Below are 8117 nucleotides of genomic sequence, written 5' to 3' on the forward strand. Positions count from 1 at the left end.
GGCACAGGACAGAGCGGAGTTTAGGGCTGTTGTACATAGGGTCGCTATGAGTCGCAGGCGACTCGACGGCACATAACAACAATAACAACAACCACAACTTCTCAATCCATTTGCTTGTGGTTGGACATCTGCGATGTTTCCATGTTCTTCTGACAGTCAATAAAGCTGCTATGAACATAGGTGTACAAGGCTCCATTTGAGTCTCAGCTCTCATTTTCTTGGGGTATATTTCAAAGAATGGAATAATTGAGTCTCATGGAATTTCTATGTTCAACTTTTTGAAGAAACATAAACTGCCTTCTAGAGTGGTTGTACCATTTTACAATCCCTACAACAATTTCTAAGAGTTCCTATCTCAAACAATGAAAGAATTTTTTCTTTTAGTTTCCAAAGAGAAGAGTGTACTGGGGGTGGGGTGGGGGGGAGGAAGGGTAGGCAGGGAGAAAAATACAACAATGAGTGAATGGAAATCCAAAATCTCTGTAAATTTTCATGAAAATTAATAATAATAATAAAAATGTAAAAAAGAGATCGTATCTCTCCACATCCTCTTCAGCATTTATTATTTGCTATTATTAAACTTTGCTACTGCTACTGGAGTGAGATGGTATCTCATGGTGGTTTGAATTTGCATCTCTCTTATCACCAGTGATTTGGAGTGTTTCTTTTTATGTCTGTTTGCCATCTGAATATCCTCCTCTGTGAAAATGAATCCGTTTCTTTTGTTCATTTTGTAATTGGAGGCCCAAAAGTATTCTATAAATTTTCATATGAGACTCTTGTCTGAAATGGTATTGCCAAATATTTTTTCCCAAACTGTAGGTTTTCTTTTCCCCTGTTGGAAAAATTTTTGATGCGCACAGGGATTTAATCTTTATTAGTTCCCATTTATCAATTTTATCCTCTCCAGATTGTGCATTTCTGGCTGTATTTGGCAGTCTCTATATACCATGGACTAGGCCTTCTAACCCTGATCTCAGTTTGTCTCTTATGAACTTACGGTTTTGAGCTTTACCCCCAAGTCTTTGATCCACCTTGAGTTGATTTTTGTGTATGGTGTGAAATGTGGATCCTCTTTCAGCTTTCTGCAGGTAGCAGTCCAGTTTTGCCAACACCATTTATTGAAGAGGTTTTCATTTCCCCATTTGATAGGTTTTATTTCCTTGTCAAATATCAGTTGACCATAGGTAGCTGGGTCTATTTCTGGACTCTCAATTCTGTTCAATTCGTCTATGTGCCTGTGATTGTACCAGTATCATGCTGCTTCGGTAATTATTACAGTGTAGTAGGTTTTGAGGTCAGGGAGTGTTTTTCTTATTTGGGGTCTCTTGTCTCATAAAATAAACTTTATAATTTCCCTTTTGATCTCCTTGAAAACAGAATTTGATATCTGTATTGGGATTGTGTTGAATATGTAGATTGCTATTGGTAGGATTGTAATTTTCATAATATTGATTCTTCCTATCCAGCGTACATTTTTCTATTGTTTTAGGTCTTTTATTGTGTCTTCCAGAAATATTCTGTAGTTTTCTTTGTACAGGTTTTTTGTATCTGTAGTTAGGTTCACTGCCAAGTATCTCAATTTGTGGTTGGCTACTTCACATGGTATTACTTTCTTGGTGTCCTTCTCTGAACACTCTTTGTTACTGTAGAAGAATCCCTCTGATTTTTGGATATTAATATTATATCCTGCCACTCTACTACACTAGTCTACTAGCTCCAACAGGGTTTTTTTGTTGAGTCTTTGGGTTTTTCTGTGTACACTATCAGATTATCTGCATTTAGCAATAGTTTAACCACCTCTTTGCTGATCTGGATGCCTTTTATTTTCTTTTCTTGTCATATTGCCCTAGCAGGAACTTCCAATACAATATTGAATAGAAGGGGTGCCAGTGGGCATCCTTGTCAGTTTCCTGTTTGCAAGGAAAATTACTTTAATCTTTCTCCATTGAGAATGATGTTGGTTCTTGGTTTTGCATATATACTTTTCACTATGTTGAGGAAATTCCCTTCTATTCCAATTTTGCTGAGTGTTTTAATCAGGAAGGCATGTTGGATTTTGTCAGATGTCTTTTCTGCATTGAATGCCAAGATCATATGGTTCTTATTATTTACTTTGTTAATATGGTGAATTACATTAATTGTTTTTATTATATTGAACTATCCCTGCGTACTTATGATGAATTAGTTTTTTTAATGTTCTTTTGGATTATATTGCCTAGAATTTTGTTAAGGATTTTCGCATCTATATTCATGAGAGATATTGGTCTGTCATTTTCTATCTTGATTTTATCTTTGCCTGGTTTTGGTATTAGGGCTATGCTTCCATCATAGAATGACTCTGGGAATGTTCCTTTGTTTCTCATTTTTTGAAATAGTTTAAGTAGAATTGGTGATTGATCCTCTCTGAATGTTTGGTAGAATTCAACTGTGAAGCAATCTGGTCAAGGACTTTTCTTATGGAGAAGCCTTTTTATGACCTTTTTTTCTTTTGTGATGGGTCTGTTCAAGAGTTCTATATCTATCTTTGTCAATTGGGTAGGAAAAGAGTTTTTTAAAAATTGTCCATTTCCTCTAGGTTTTCAAATGTATTAGAGTATAGCTTTTCATAGCATTCCAATATTATTGATTTAATTTCATTTGGTTCTGTGTGATGCCACACTTATCATTTCATAATTGAGTTATCTATAATTTCTCTTTTTTTCTTTTAAGTTTGTTGGTGGTTTGTCAATTTTATTGACTCTTTTGTAAAACTAGGTCCTGTTCTTATTGATGGTTTTAACTGTTTTCTATTTCATTGGTTTCAGCTCTAGATTATTGTTCTTTTCCAATTTGATGCAGGTGTTGAATTAGATCATTAATTTTTTTCTTTCTTCCTTTTTTATGTGTTTGCCTATTACTATGAACTGCCATCTGAGGACTGCCTTACCTGTATCTCAGAGGTTTTGGTATGTTGTATTTTCATTTTCATTTGTTTCAAGAAACTTTTACATTTCATTCTTTATTTCTATTATAATCCAATCATGTTTTAGCAGAGAGTTACTTAGCTTCCACGTGGAAATTTTTGTAAGCTATACCTTCCTGTGGTTAATTTCTACTTTTATGGCACTGTGATCTGAGAAGATACTTTGTATAATTTCAGTATGTTCGAATTTGTTGTGGCTTGCTTTGTGTCCTAGTATGTGATCGATTCTGGAGAATGTAGCATGTGGACCTGAGGAGCAAGTGAATTGAGTTAGTTGGGTGCAGTTCCCTGAAAACATTTACAAGTCAATTTAACTGGTTGTATAGTTTAGGTCTTCTGCATCTTTACTGAGCTTCTTTTGGATTGACTTTCCTTTGATGATAGTGTTGTGTTGAAATCTCCTACCACTGTTGTGATGCTGTTTCTATCTTTCTTCAATTCTGTTAACTATTGTTTTATGTATTTTGCAGGTCTATCATTTGGTGCATAAATGTTGACCAAGTTTATGTTTTCTTGTTCTATTATGCATTTAATCAGTATGTAATGCCCTTCCTTAGATAAACACATAAGCCAGTTTGTAACAGGTGCATAGATTATGTGATCTAGGAGTTTGGGAGCAGACAAGAGAGAAAATGCAATCTATTAATAGGGTGGGATTAATAAATTCAGGATTAACCAAACATATGGTATAGTTGCAAAACTGACATCAGTTGCTTCTAGCCTACAAAACTGGTTGATTGCCCTTCCTTTGGTCATGTAAAGTACTTTAAATTGTTTCTTTCCTGGATTAATGCTCACTTCATTGAAACTGTTTTTCACTGTCAGCCAGACCAACCTCCCAGACCTACCTGCCCTTCAGACCTGCCCAGTGCACAAGACTGCCCTGCCATGTGGAGACCAATATCATAGGTACTGGGGTAGCTGAAGGAAGTCTTTGACTGGGATATATACAGGAAGAAAGCTCAGTGTTCTTGACTACTGCAGCTGAAGCCAATCTCTTTCTAGGTGGACTGAAAGGGCCAAGGAACTAGCAATCTTAGTTCAAACACCAAATTCTAGTTTGGCTCCCACCAGGATCACACTCTCACTAGGAGCATTGGACTGCCCACAGAGTAGAGACTGTCCTGAGCCAGGAAGACCAATATCATAGGTGAAATAATTTTCTTTGTGAATACCTTCTGTCCCTGCCCAGAGAGAGTACTTGAGCTATGGACCCTTTGGACCCTGCCTAGCTGTGGCAGTTGCCTGTCCTAGAAGGCTGCTAATTCACAGGTCATCTCTCTCCCAAGCAGAAGTAAGTCTTCCTTTGAGACAAAGGATCAGAGAGAAATTCAGGCAGGGTGAACTGCCCTTCCCACATCTGGAACAGTGAGTTCCTGAGCCAAGGTTATCATACTAAGGGCATGCTAAGGTCCCAGACACAAAGATTTACCACAACAATGACATGGAAGAAGTAGACTATCTCACACTTTATACAAAACCAAAACAAAATGACACCCCACAAAAGTGATCAAAGTACAGAATCACTAGATTTTCTGAAACCTGAAAGTCTGATGGAACTTTCTCACACAGAATTCAAAAGAACAGTGGAGGAATGATTTTGTAAATTATTACCAAACTTGGGAGGGACTGGAGAGCATTATGCTGAGTGAATTAACTCAGTCACATAAGGATAAATATTGTATAAAACCATTATTGTAAAATGAGCATAAGGATCCAAGAGGAGTGGGAGAGGCTGAAAACAGAGGGATGAGGATGTGAAGGGGGAGGGGGAATTAATCATGGGGTTGTACAATTTAATGGGTGAGGGAAATTGAAAGAATTTGTTCTTGAAAACAATGTATTTGAATTTTGTAAATAGTAGAACACACACACACACACACACACACACACACAGAACAGTGGTTGAGTATGTTAAATGAAGAAAAACAAATTCGAAGAATTACGTGACCCTTCAAGCAGGAGCCTAGAGGAACTTAAAAAAAAAACAATCTAAGACAATGCAGATAAAACAAACGAGGTATTAGAGGTTGTGGAAAAACAAGAAATTACAATCCAGAATATGAGGAACAGATGCTGTCAACATGTTGGAGGGACATATGAGCAGAGTTGAAGAAATAGAACATAGAACAAATGAATTAAAATATATAATTCTCATCACTGGTCTGCTAGAATAAAAAGTAGAAGTAAAACGGAAGGAAAAGGAAGAAAGCCTAAGATTAATGTGGGACACTGTCAAGAGGAAAAATGTGCATAATTGGAACCCCAGAATAGGAAGAAGCAAGTAAAAGCACTGAGAAAGTTGTGGAAGAATTATTAGAAGAAAATATTCCAGGCATAATGAATAATGAGAGAAAAAATACACACACACACACATACACATATTCATTCATTTATAAATAGACCCCAAAAGAAAAACACCAAGGCATATCATAGTAAAATTTGCCAGAACCAAAGATAGGGAGAGAATTCTGAAAGTAGTTAGGGAGAAAAGATTAGTAACCCATAAGGGAGAACAAGTAAGATTAAATTATGATTTCTCAGTGGAAACCAAGTGAGCAAGAAGACAGTAGGATGACATACATCAAAACTCAAAGAACACAACTGTCAACCAAGAATATCTAGCAAAATCATCTATCAAATATGACAGATCAAGATTTCTCAGAGAAACAGAATCTAAGAGAGTTGGTAAAAACAAGACCACCTTCTTACAGACATGCCACAGAAAGCAGGATGAATCAAAGTAACCAGCAACAACACTAAAAAGAATTCAACAAAATGATAGCAATAAAATTTTGCCTCTCAATAATTATACTGAATGTGAATAGTTTAAATGCACCAGTGAAGAGAAAAATAGTAGCATATTGGATAAAACCCCCACACCCATCAATATGTTCTCTACAAAAGACACATCTGAAAAGTGAAGATAAAGACTAAAAATAAAAGAATGAAAAAATACATATCAAGCAAATGACAACAAAAAAAAGTAAGAGTAGTGATATTAATCACTGGTAAAATATATCTCAGCATAAAAACCATCACAAAGGATAAGGAAGGTTACTATATAATCCTTAAAGAGTCAATAGAACAAGAGGACACAACCATAATAAATATTTATGCATCAAATGATAGAGTTTAAAAATATACAAAGCAAACATTAACAGAACTGTAATAGTAGTTGTTATGTTGTTGTTATGTGCTGTCGAGTCACTTGCGACTCATAGTGACCCTATGTACAACAGCCCTAAACCCTGCTCTATCCTGTGCCAATCACACTGCCTCTGACACACCCATCCCGATTACCCCAGTCACTGAATCAATCCACCTCATAGAAGGTCTTCCCCTCTTGCACTGTCCCTCCACCCTCCCAAGCATGACCTGTCCCTCCTTACAACATGTCCAAAGTATATCAGACGAAGCCCAGAATCCTTGTCTCTAAGGAGCAGCCTGATTTAACCTTCTCCAGGATGAATCTGTTTGTTTTCTTGGCAGTCCAGGGTACATTCAATACTCTTCTATAGCACCGCAGCTCAAAGGCATAAATTCTCCTTCTATCCTTCCTAGTCATTGTCCAACTCTCTGATCCATAACAAGTGATGGCAAAGACCATAGAATAGATGCACCTTAGTCTCCAGAGTGACACCATTGCTCTTCAGTACCCTGGAGAGGTCCCTAACAGCAGACTTTCCCATCGCAATACATTTTTTTATTAGTAGTAGGCAACTTCAAAAGATCAAACTACCAGAATCTCAATTAAAAATGCTGAAGAATTAAATAATAAACCAACTCAATCTCATAGATATATACCCACTAATTCAGCCCAAAAAAGCACAGTATTTCTTCCTCTCCAATGTGCATGAACATTCTCCAAAACAGATCATATTTTAAATCAGAAAGCTTGCATTAATAAATTAAAAAACATAAAATAATACAAAACATCTTCTCAGAACAAAATACTACAAAATGATAAATTAATAACAAGAGAATAAAGGAGAAAAATACATTTGAAAGCTAAACAACACCCAGCTTAAACATGAGTGGGTAGTAGAAGAAATAAAAAATGAAATAAAAAAGTTTTTTGAAACAAGTGACAATAAAAACACAACTTACCAAAACCTCCCAAAAACGGTAAAGCAGTAATTAGAGGTGAATTTATAGCAATAAGCAAACATATCAAAAGGCAAGAAAAAAATTATAACCAATTTTTTAATATAACATCTCCAACAAATTGAAAAAGAACGGTAAACACACACACACACACACACACACACACACACACACCCCCAACAAAACCCAAAATCAGCCCTCACTAGACATGGCACTGTCTAGCGTGTTGCAGAGGCCACTACTGGTGAACTACTGTGGGTTTTTTGGATTTGGAGGTCATGTGGATCTGCAAGACTTGGGTCTAGAGAGTTGATGCAATGGACTGAGTCTGTCCACACAAAATGGGGTGTCCCTGAGGAGCCAGGGATCAAAACGCTTCTTGGAATCACCGCTCTGACCTTCAAGTTTTGCCATGGAGTCATTGTGGCAGTGGACTCCTGGGCCACAGCAGGTACTAACACTGCTTCCCAGATGGTGAAGAAGGTGATCAAGATCAATGTGTACCTGCTAGGCACCATGGCTGGAGGTGGAGGAGATTGTAGCTCCTGGAAGAGGCTATTAGATCAGCAGTGTCGAATCTGTGAGCTTCGAAACAAGGAACACATCTTAGTAGCAGCTGCCTCCAACCTAATGTCCAACATGGTGTACCAATATAAAGGCATGGGGCTATCCATGGGTACCATGATATGTGGCTAGCCTCTATTATGTGGACAGTCAAGGTAACTGGATCTCAAGGGCCACCTTCTCTGTAGGTTCTGGCTCTGTGCATGTCTATAAGGTCATGAATAGGGGCTACTTCTTTGATCTGGAAATGGAAAAGCCTATGATCTAGCTCATCAAGTCATCTGCTAAACTCCCTACAGAGATGCCTGCTCAGGAGGCATGGTCAATTTCTACCACCTTCAGGAGGATGGCTGGAACTGAGTCTCCAGTGACAATATAGCTGATCTACATGACAAACGCTATTTGGCACAGGATAGAGCACGGTTTAGGGCTGTTGTACATAGGGTCGCTATGAGTCGCAAACGACTCGACGGCACATAAC

General features: G+C 37.5%; 1 protein-coding gene and 1 pseudogene across 1 annotated transcript in view; one reads left to right on the forward strand and one right to left on the reverse strand.

Moving 5' to 3' along the window:
* The window catches only part of SH2D4B (SH2 domain containing 4B), a 295071-nt gene that overhangs the window by 206288 nt on the left and 80666 nt on the right, over positions 1-8117 (reverse strand). The gene's annotated exons all lie outside the window — the stretch shown is intronic.
* LOC102872427 lies at positions 7281-7768 on the forward strand (annotated as a pseudogene).

This window comes from Elephantulus edwardii, unplaced genomic scaffold (assembly GCF_000299155.1).
Source record: "Elephantulus edwardii isolate Elephantulus edwardi_28Jun2011 unplaced genomic scaffold, EleEdw1.0 scaffold00531, whole genome shotgun sequence".
Taxonomy (NCBI): Eukaryota; Metazoa; Chordata; class Mammalia; order Macroscelidea; family Macroscelididae; genus Elephantulus; species Elephantulus edwardii.